The 12,117-nt window shown below is 38.0% G+C and overlaps 1 protein-coding gene across 9 annotated transcripts in view; it reads left to right on the forward strand.

Moving 5' to 3' along the window:
• The window catches only part of MCTP2 (multiple C2 and transmembrane domain containing 2), a 251,891-nt gene that overhangs the window by 47,994 nt on the left and 191,780 nt on the right, over window positions 1–12,117 (forward strand). The window lies entirely within an intron of this gene.

Here is a 12,117-nt window from a genome sequence, read left to right on the forward strand (position 1 = left end):
AATAATCTCCCCCTGTCCCCGCCCCACGTCCAGTATCTACATTCTAATCCCCAAGTCCTGTGAATATGTTACAATAAATGGCAAAAAGAACGATGTGGGGGGAGACCTTCAAGATGGCGGAGGAGTAAGACGTGGAGATCACCTTCCTCCCTAGAAATACACCAGAAATACATCTGCATGTGGGACAACTCCTACAGAACACCTACTGAACGCTGGCAGAAGACCGCAGAGCTCCCAAAAGACAAGAAACTCCCCACATACCTGGGTAGGGCAAAAGAAAAAGAAAAAACAGAGACAAAAGAATAGGGATGGGACCTGCACCTCTAGGTGGGAGCTGTGAAGGAGGAAAAGTTTCCACATGCTAGGAAGCCCCTTCACTGGCGGAGACGGGGTGGACAGGGAAGATGCATCGGAGCCACGGAGGAAAGCGCAAGCAACAGGGGTACAGAGGGCAAAGTGGAGAGATTCCCGCACAGAGGATCGGTGCCGACCAGCACTCACCAGCCTGAGAGGCTTGTCTGCTCAACCGCTGGGGTGGGTGGGGGCTGGAAGCTGAGGCTCGGGCTTCAGAGGTCAGACCCCAGGGAGAGGACTGGGGTTGGCTGGGTGAACACAGCCTGAACAGAGCTAGTGCGCCACAGCTAGCCCGGAGGGAGTCCGGGAGAAAGTCTGCACTTGCCTAAGAGGCAAGAGACCATTGTTTCGGGGTGCGTGAGGAGAGGGAATTCAGAGCACCGCCTAAACGAGCGCTAGAGACAGGCACGAGCCGAGGCTATCAGTGCGGACACCAGAGTCGGGCATGAAACACTAAGGCTGCTACTGCAGCCACCAAGAATCCTCTGTGCAAGCACAGGTCACTATCCACACTTCCGCTACTGGGAACCTGTGCAGCCCGCTACTGCCACGGTCTCATGATCCAGCGACAACTTCCCCAGGAGAACACACAGTGTGCCTCAGGCTGGTGCAATGTCATGCTGGCCTCTGCTGCCACAGGCTCGCCCTGCATTCTGTACCCCTCCCTCCGCCCGGCCTGAGTGAGCCAGAGCCCCCAAATCAGCTGCTCCTTTAACCCCGTCCTGTCTGGGCTGGAACAGATGCCCTCAGGCGACCTACACACAGAGGCAGGGCCAAATCCAAAGTTAAACCCCAGGAGCTGTGCGAACAAATAAGAGAAAGGGAAATCTCTCCCAGCAGCCTCAGGAGCAGTAGATTAAATCTCCACAATCAACTTGATGTACCTGCATCTGTGGAATACCTGAATAGACAACGAATCATCCCAAAATTGAGGAGGTGGACGATGGGAGCACCTGTAGGCTTGGGGTTTGCTTTCTGCATCTAATTTGTTGTTTCTGGTTTTTGTTTATCTTAGTTTAGTATATAGAGCTTATTATCATTGGTAGATTTGGTTGCTCGCTTCCTTTTGTTTTATATGTATAGATAAGTATATTTTTTCCTTTTTTTGTTTTTGTGAGTGTGTATGTGTATGCGTATGCTTCTTTGTGTGATTTTGTCTGTATAGCTTTGCTTTTACCATTTGTCCTAGGGTTCTGTCTGTTTTTTGTTTTTGTTTTTTTTTTGTATAGTTTTTAGCACTTGTTATCATTGGTGGATTTGTTTATTGGTTTGGTTGCTCTCTTCGTTCCTTCTTTTTTAAAATTTTTAATAATGTGTTTTTTAATTTTTTATTTTAATAACTTTATTTTATTTATTTTCTTTCTTTCTTTCTCTTTTTTTTCTTCCTTATCTTCTGAGCTGTGTGGCTGACAGGGTCTTGGTGCTCCGGCCAAGTGTCAGGCCTAAGTCTCTTAGGTGGGAGAGCTGAGTTCAGGTCATTGGTCCACCAGAGACCTCCCAGCCTCATGTAATACCAAATAGCAAATGCTCTCCCAGAGATCTCCATCTCAAAGCTAAGACCCAGCTCCATTCAAAGACCAGGAAGGTACAGTGCTGGACACCCTATGCCAAACAACGAGCAAAACAGGAACACAACCACCCATTAGCAGAGGCTGCCTAAAATCATAATAAGGTCACAGACACCCCAAAACACACCACTGGACGTGGTCCTGCCCACCAGAAAGACAAGATCCAGTCTCATCCCCCAGAACACAGGCACTAGTGCCTTCCAACAGGAAGCCTACACAACCCACTGAACCAACCTTAGCCACTGGGGGCAGACACCAAAAACAGTGTGAACTACGAACCTGCAGGCTGCAAATAGGAGACCCCAAACACAGTAAGATATGCAAAATGAGAAGACAGAGAAACACACAGCAGATGAAGGAGCAAAGTAAAAGCCCACCAGACCAAACAACTGAAGAGGAAACAGGCACTCTACCTGAAAAAGAATTCAGAGTAATGATAGTAAAGATGATCCAAAATCTTGGAAGTAGAATGGAGAAAATACAAGAAATGTTTAACAAGGACCTAGAAGAACTAAAGAGCAAACAAAGAATAACGAACAACATAATAAATGAAATTAAAAATTCTCTAGAAGGAATCAGTGGCAGAATAACTGAGGCGGAGGAATGGATAAGTGACCTGGAAGATAAAATAGTGGAAATAACTATCACAGAGCAGAATAAAGAAAAAACAATGATAAGAATTGAAGACAGTCTCAGAGATCTCTTGGACAACATTAACTGCACCATAATTCGAATTTTAGGAGTCCCAGAAGAAGAAGAGAAAAAGAAAGGGACTGAGAAAATATTTCAAGAGATTATAGTGGAAAACATCCCTAATATGGGAAAGGAAATAGTTAATCAAGTCTGGGAAGCACGGAGAGTTCCATACAGGATAAATCCAAGGAGAAACATGCCAAGACACATATTAATCAAACAATCAAAAATTAAATACAAAGAAATAATATTAAAAGCAGAAGGGAAAAACAACAAATAACATACAAGGGATTCCCCATAAGGTTAACAGCTGATCTTTCAGCAGAAACTCTGCAAGCCAGAACGGAGTGGTAGGACATATTTAAAGTGATGAAAGGGAAAAACCTACATCCAAGATTACTCTACCCAGCACATATCTCATTCAGATTCAACGGAGAAATTAAAACCTTTACAGACAACCAAAAGCTAAGAAAATTCAGCACCACCAAACCAGCTTTACAAAAAATGCTAAAGGAACTTCTCTAGGCAGCAAACACAAGAGAAGGAAAAGACCTACAGTAACAAACCAAAATCAAGTAAGAAAATGGTAATAGGGAAATAAATATCAATAATTACCTTAAATGTAAATGGATTAAATGCTCCAACCAAAAGACATAGACTGGCTGAATGGATACAAAAACTATACCTATATATATACTCTCTACAAGAGACCCACTTCTGAACTAGGGACACATACAGACTGAAAGTGAGGGGATTGAAAAAGATATTCTATGCACATAGAAATCAAAAGAAAGCTGGAGTAGCAATTCTCATATCAGACAAAATAGACTTTAAAATAAAGACGATTACAACAGACAAAGGAGGACACTACATAATGATCATGGGATCAAAGAAGAAGATATAACAACTGTAAATATTTATGAACCCAACATAGGAGCTCCTCAATACATAAGGCAAATGCTAGCAGCCATAAAAGGGGAAATTGAGAGTAACACAATCATGGTAGAGGACTTTAACACCCCACTTTCACCAAGGAGCAGATTATCCAAAATGAAAATAAATAAGGAAACACAAGCTTTAAATGATACATTAAACAAGATGGACTTAATTGATATTTATAGGACATTCCATCCCAAAACAACAGAATGTACTCTCTTCTCAAGTGCTCATGGAACATTCTGCAGGATAGATCATATCTTGGGTCACAAATCAAACCTTGGTAAATTTAAGAAAATTGAAATTGTATCAAGTATCTTTTCTAACCCCAGCACTATAAGACTAGATATCAGTCACAGGAAAAAATCTGTAAAAAATAGAAACACATGGAGGCTAAACAATACACTACTAAATAACCAAGAGATCACTGAAGAAATCAAGGAGGAAATCAGAAAATACCTAGAAACAAATGACAGTGAAAACACGATGACCCAAATCCTATGGGATGCAGCAAAAGCACTTCTAAGAGGGAATTTTATAGCAATACAGTCCTACCTCAAGAAACAAGAACTGGGCTTCCCTGGTGGCGCAGTGATCGAGAGTCCACCTGCCAATGCAGGGGACACGGGTTCCTGCCCTGGTCCGGGAAGATCCCACATGCCACGGAGCCGCTAGGCCCATGAGCCATGGCTGCTGAGCCTGCTCTTCCAGAGCCTGTGCTCTGCAACGGGAGAGGCCACAACAGTGAGAGGCCTGCGTACCGCAAAAAAAAAAAAAAAAAAAAAGATAAAAAGAACCATCTCAAATAAACAACCTAACCTTACACCTAAAACAATTAGAAAAAGAAGATTCAAAAAACCCCAAAGTTTGTAGAGTGAAAGAAATTATAAAGGTCAGATCAGTAATAAATGAAAAAGAAATGAAGGAAACGATAGCAAAGATCAGTAAAACTAAAAGCTGGTTCTTTGAGAAGATAAAGAAAACTGATAATGCATTAGCCAGACCTATCAAGAAAAAAAGGGAAAATACTCAAATCAATAGAATTAGAAAAGAAAAAGTAGAAGTAACAACTGACACTGTAGAAATACAAAAGATCTTGAGAGATTAATACAAGCAACTATATGCCAATAAAATGCACAAACTGGAAGAAATGCACAAATTCTTAGAAAACCACAGCCTTCCAAGACTGATCCAGGAAGAAATAGAAAATATAAACAGACCAATCACAATAACTGAAATTGAAACTGTGATTAAAAATCTTCCAACAAACAAAAGCCCAGGACCAGATGGCTTCACAGGCGAATTCTGTCAAACATTTATAAAAGAGCTAACATCTATCCTTTTTAAACTCTTACGAAATATAGCAGAGAGAGGAAAACACCCAAACTCATTCTATGAGGCCACCATCACCCTGATACCAAAACCAGACAAAGATGTCACAAAAAAGAAAACTACAGGCCAATATCACTGATGAACATAGATGCAAAAATCCTTAACAAAATACTAGCAAGTAGAATCCAACTGGACATTAAAAGGATCATACACCATGATCAAGTGAGGCTTATCCCAAGAATGCAAGGATTCTTCAATACACACAAATCAATGTGATACACTATATTAACAAATTGAAGAAAAACCATATGATCATCTCAATAGATAGAGAAAAGTGTTTGACAAAATTCAACACCCACTTATGAAAAAAAAAAAAACCTCCAGAAAGTAGACATCGAGGCAACTTACCTCAACATAATAAAGGCCATATATGACAAACCCACAGCCAGCATCATTCTCAACAGTGAAAAACTGAAACCATTTCCTCTACGATCAGGAAAAAGACAAGGTTGCCCACTCTCACCGCTATTATTCAACATAGTTTTGGAAGTTTTAGCCACAGCAATCAGAGAGGAAATAGAATTAAAAGGAGTCCAAATCAGAAAAGAAGAAGTAAAGCTGTCAATGTCTGCAGATGACATGCTACTCTACACAGGGAATCCTAAAGATGCTACCAGACAACTACTAGAGCTAATCAATGAATTTGGTAAAGTAGCAGGATAAAAAATTAATGAACAGAAATCTCTTACATTCCTATACACTAGTGATGAAAAATCTGAAAAATATATTAAGGAAACAGTCCCATTTACAGTTGCAAGAAAAATAATAAAATACATAGGAATAAACCTACCTAAGGAGACAAAAGACCTGTATGCAGAAAACTATAAGAAACTCATGAAAGAAATTAAAAATGATACAAGCAGATGGGGAGATATACTCTGCTCTTGGAGTGGAAGAATCAACATTGTGAAAATGACTATACTACCCAAAGCAATCTACAGATTCAATGCAATCCCTATCAAACTACCAATGGCATTTTTTACAGAACTAGAACAAAAAATTTCACAATTTGTATGGAAACACAAAAGACCCCGAATAGCCAAAATAATCTTGAGAAAGGAAAATGGAGTTGGAGGAATCAGGCTCCCAGACTTCAAACTATACTAGAAAGCTACCATAATGAATAGAGTTTGGTGCTGGCACAAAAACAGAAATATAGATCAATGGAACAGGATAGAAAGCCCAGAGATAAACCCACACACGTTTGGTCACCTTATCTTTGATAAAGGAGACAAGAACATACAATGGAGAAAGGACATCCTCTTCAGTAAGTGGTGCTGGGAAAACTGGACAGCTACATGTAAAAGAATGAAATTAGAACACTTCCTAATGCCATACACAAAAATAAACTTAAAATGGATTAAAGACCTAAATGTAAGGCCATATACTATAAAACTCTTAGAGGAAAAGATAGGCAGAACACTCTATGACATAAATCACAGCAAGATCCTTATTGACCCACCTCCTAGAGAAATGGAAATAAAAACAAAAATAAACAAATGGGACCTAATGAAACTTAAAAGCTTTTGCAAAGCAAAGGAAAGTTTAAATAAGATGAAAAGACAACCTTCAGAATGGGAGAAGATATTTGCAAATGAAGCAACTGACAAAGGATCAATTCCAAAAATTTACAAGCAGCTCAATATCAGAAAAACAAACAACCCAATCCAAAAATGGGCAGAAGTCCTAAATAGACATTTCTCCATAGAAGATATACAGATTGACAACAAACACATGAAAGGATGCTCAACATCTCTAATCGTTAGAGAAATGCAAATCAGAAGTACAATGAGGTATAACCTCACACCTGTCAGAATTGCGATCATCAAAAAATCTACAAACAGTAAATGCTGGAGAGGGTGTATAGAAAAGGGAACTTTCTTGCACTGTTGGTGGGAATGTAAATTGAAAAAGCCACTATGGAGAATACTATGGAGGTTCTTTAAAATAAAAATAGAACTACCATATGACCCAGCAATCCCACTACTCGACATATACCCTGAGAAAACCATAATTTATAAAGGATCATGTACCACAATGTTGATTGCAGCTCTATTTACTATAGCCAGGACATGGAAGCAACCTAAGTGTCCATTGACAGATGAATGGATAAAGAAGATGTGGCACATATATACAATGGAATATTACTCAGCCATAAAAATAAACTAAATTGGGTGATTTGCAGTGAGGTGGATGGACCTAGAGACTGTCATACAGAGTGAAGTAAGTCAGAAAGAGAAAAACAAATACTGTATGCTAACACATATATATGGAATCTAAAAAAAAAAACAATTGTTATGAAGAACATAGGGGCAGGACAGGAATAAAGTCGCAGACATAGAGTATGGACTTGAGAACACGGGAAGGGGGAAGGATAAGCTGGGATGAAGTTAGAGAGTTGCAGGGACATATATACACTACCAAATGTAAAACAGATAGCTAGTGGGAAGCAGCCGCATAGCACAGGGAGATCAGCTCGGTGCTTTGTGTCCATGTAGAGGGGTGGGATACGGAGGGTGGGAGGGAGACAAAAGAGGTAGGAGATATGGGAATATATGTATATGTACACCTGATTCACTTTGTTATAAAGCAGAAACTAACACACCATTGTGAAGCAATTATACTCCAATAAAGATGTTAAACGACTCTACAAAGTTCTTTTTTTTTCTTTTTATGGCTGCAAATCTTGTGATGGGAAGAATATCCTGGTTCACCCAGTCATGTCACATGAGTCCTTCAAAATGGAAGAGGAAAGCAGAAGACTGCATCAGAGAGCTGCAGTGTTAAGAAGGACTTTCATGGCAGTTTCTGTCTTTAAAGGTGAAGAAGAGAGCCAAGGCACTTAGGCAGCCTTTAGAAGTTGCAATAGGCCTTCAGCTGATAGCCAGCAAGAAAATGAGGACTTTTTTGTGTGGAATGACCAAGACACAGATTTTTCTCCATAGCTTCCAGGAAATTATGCAGCTTTGTCAACACCTTGATTTTAGCTTGATGAAATGTGTATTGGACTTCTGACATCCAGAATTGAAAAGTAATAAATTTATCTCAATAAACCACTAAGTTTGTGGGTTTTTTTAAAAATTATAGCAGCAATAGCAAACAAATGCTTGTGGTTTGGTTTTTCTAATCCAATTGGAGTGCTGAATTATTGATTCCAAGTAAAGGATAAAAGGTTAACTCCGCATGTTGTAACCCCTAGATCAACCACCAAAAATTTACATGAGGAGATATAGTCAAAAATCACAATTGATAAATTAAAATGTCACACTAAGAAAATGTTTAAATCTAAACAGTGCGGGAGAGAGGAAACTGAACAAGTAGCAGAGGAAACAAACAGGAAACAATAAAATCCTAGACCTAAGTACAAACATATCAATTATTACATTAAATGTAAATGGTCTAAACAAACCAACTACAAAGTAGAGATTGTCAGAATGGATTTAAACAGCAAGAAGAGAACTGTTTTAACTGTGACATGTATACAAAAAACAATAGTTCACTACTGGCACAAAAAGAGAAATAAATATCAATGGAACAGGATAGAAAGCCCAGAAATAAACCCATGCACCTATGGCCAATTAATCTATGACAAAGATGGGAAGACTGTAAAATGGAGGAAAGACAGTCTTTCAATAAATGGTGCTGGGTAAAAGAGACAGCTACACGTAAAAAAATGAAATTAAAACATTCTTTAACACCATACACAAAAATACACTCAAAATGGACTAAAGACCTAGATGTAAGACCAGATACTATAAAATTCTAAGAGGAAAACATAGGTAGAACACTCTTTGACATAAATCACAGCAATATCTTTTTCTGTCTCCCAGAGTAATGGAAAAAAAACAAAAAAGAAATGAGACCTAATTAAACTCAGAAGCTTTTGCACAGCAAAGGAAATCATAAAGAAAACAAAAAGACAATCCACAGAATGGGAGAAAATATTTGCAAACAATGCAACTGACAAGGAATTAGTCTCCAAAATTTACAAACAACTCATGCAACTCAATATCAAAACAACAAACAACCCAATCAAAAAATGGGCAGAAAATCTAAAGAGACATTTCTTCAAATAAGACATACAGATGGCCAAGAGGCACATGAAAAGATGCTCAGCATCACTAATTATTAGAGAAATGCAAATCAAAACTACAGTGAGATATCACCTCACACCAGTCAGAATGGCCATCATCAAAAAATCTGCAAACAATAAATGCTGGAGAGGGTGTGGAGAAAAGGGAACCCTCTTACACTGTTGGTGGCAATGTAAATTGGTACAGCCACTATGGAGAACAGTATGGAGGTTCCTTAAAAAACTAAAAATAGAGCTACCATATGATTCAGCAATCCCACTTTTGCATATATATCCAGAGAAAAACATGGTTTGGAAGGAGACATGCACTGCAGTGTTCAGTGCAGCACTGTTTACAATAGCCAAGACGTGGAAGCAACCTAAATATCCATCGACAGATGAATGGTTAAAGAAGATGTGATACATATATACGATGGAATATTACTCAGCCATTAAAAAGAATGAAATAATGCCATTTGCAGCAACATGGATGGACCTGGAGATTATCATACTAAGTGAAGCAGGTCAGACAGAGAAAGAAATAGCATACGATATTGCTTATATGCAGAATCTAAAAAAATATGATACAAATGAACTTATTTACAAAACAGAAACAGACTCACAGACTTAGAGACATGAACTTATGAACTTACGGTTACCGGAGTGGGGGGGGTGGGGGGAAGGGTTGTGGAGAGGGATAGATTGGGAGTTTGGGATTAACATGTACACACTGCCATATTTAAAATAAAATGCCTTTCCATGAATAAAAATAAAAGAAAAACAACAGACCTTCAGAATACAGAAGCAAAGACTAACATAACTGAAAGGAGAAATAGACAAATTCACAGTTATAGCTAAAATACGAACACCTGTTCAATAATAACAAGTAGTAGAATATAAAAGAACTAAACTGTCAACCAACTAGATCTAATAGATATCTATGTAACACTCCATTAAATGCAGATTGACTAAAAATATTTCTAGATGAACAGAGAAACAATCGTTTTGAGCATATTTGCAAGTTAAACTATAAGATGTGAATTAAATAATGTACTTGTGTCTTGCTAATGTGAAATACAAATTTATGTTTAGAGTAGCAGTTTTAAAAGCAGCATAGAGTTGTAAAATACTTAAAAATTTTAAAGCAGGAATGACCCAGGATGAAATGAATTTAAAAGCTGGGTAACATTGTAATATTAAATATTTACTCTGTGTGAAGCATTATTCTAAGTACTTTTTATGGACTAACTGATTCAGTCCTCACAAGATCCCTATGAGGTAGTTATATTTAAACTTATGTATAAAAATGGAAATTATAATGAGATAGCTCTTAAGTAACTTGAGTTAAGATATCAAAATATGACATTATGATAGTATTATCAGTAGTAATAAAAAGTAGCTTTTCCTGACTGAACACTTTCTCTGTATCAGATACTCAGACACTGGGACTTAATACTTTATCTCATTTTGTCTATAAACTAGGTGATACAATCCCCAGTGGATAGGTGAAAAAATTGAGACTTAGTGTGATAGTACACCTAAGTAGAACATAAAAAAGTAAAATTCCAACCTGTGGAGTCTGTCTCTAGAATCCATTCATCTCCGCATTGCCTACTGAAGATAACAAGTTCATCCTGGGATGCTGTAGAGCTGTAGAGTCATATTGTCCTGATCTTCAGAAGGCAGTGACTTCCCAATGACTAAATATCCTGGGCTGGGTACAAATGCATGAAGTCCTTGATTTTTGAAAATGCTTTTTGCCATGGTTCTTGGTCTTTTTTGTCCTCAGCCAAATGTGGCAATGTGAGTACAGGCCAAATTAGAGTGACTTGATCACACTGTACTTTTTCATATTGGAAAGATTTATTCTGAGGCACTTGACACAGAGAATAAGGGTTATTGCTCCAAATTTGATTTTAATCTGGTTCCTAATGCGTCCGCCTTGTTATATCTTAAATTACTTCCTTTCTTGCATGGCATTCACCATAATGTATCATATTTGTCTGTGAAGCATTCCTATCACTCACACCCAACTGTTCGTGGGAAACATTTTCTCTAAATCTTTCATTCTCAAGCTGCAGCTCTGAAGGTGGCTTTTCTTAAGATTTCCATTCTAGAAGTTTTGCCAGTTCTTCTGATCTGGTACACTGGAATAAGGGCAGACCTCTCACCCTTATTTTAATATAAATTTTAAAGATACTAGATGGAATCCTAGTTGATATGAGCAGTTGTTTGTCCTTCAAAGTGCACACTTAACTCTAGAAGGGAAGATGATAAGCTTAAAGCAGGATTGACAAACTACAGTCTGCTGCCTGTTTTTATAAATAAAGTTTTATTGGAACACAGGTACACTCTTTCATTTTGGTATTATCTATGTTTCCTTTGGTGTCACAACAACAGAGTTGAGTAGTTTGACCACCATCTCACGCTCAAAGTCTACAATATTTACTAACTGGCCTTGTACTGAAATTGTTTGCTGACTCTGGGTTTAGAGACATAGAAAGGGACTCCCTTGAACATACTGGTTAAAAGATGCTGTTATTTTTCTAGTAAATGTCTTTTGCTCTGCTTTCTCTTGAGAGGAGATAAGAAAGAAGCCTTCTTATTTACTTTTTATTTTTATTCCTGTTTTTTTTCAAGGTTTAATAAGGTATAATTGACAAATAAAAATTGCATATATTTAAGGTATACAGTGGTCAATTTAATATACATTACAAAATGAGTACCACAATCAAGTTAATTAATATCTCCATCACCTCATATACTTACCATTTTTATGTGTGTGTGTGTGTGTGCTGAGAACACCTAAGATCTACTCTCTTAGCAAATTTCAAAAATACATGGTGATTATAAAAATAAAAAAGAAAAAGAGATGAGTGTTGGCCAGGGTGTGGCGAATAGGGAACATTTACACACTGTTGGTGGAAATATACATTGGTCTAGTTATTATGGAAAACAATATGGAAGTTCCTTAAACAACGAAAAACTAGAATTAAACCAGCTATCCCATTTCTGGGTATTATATTCAAAGGAAATGAAATCAGTATCTCCAAGAGATATCTGCATCCCTTTTCACTGCAGCATTATTCACAGTAGCCAAAA

The sequence above is a fragment of the Aethalodelphis obliquidens genome, unplaced genomic scaffold, assembly GCF_003676395.1.
Source record: "Aethalodelphis obliquidens isolate GAN/ISIS:26980383/991018 unplaced genomic scaffold, ASM367639v1 scaffold49, whole genome shotgun sequence".
In the NCBI taxonomy this organism is placed as follows: domain Eukaryota; kingdom Metazoa; phylum Chordata; class Mammalia; order Artiodactyla; family Delphinidae; genus Aethalodelphis; species Aethalodelphis obliquidens.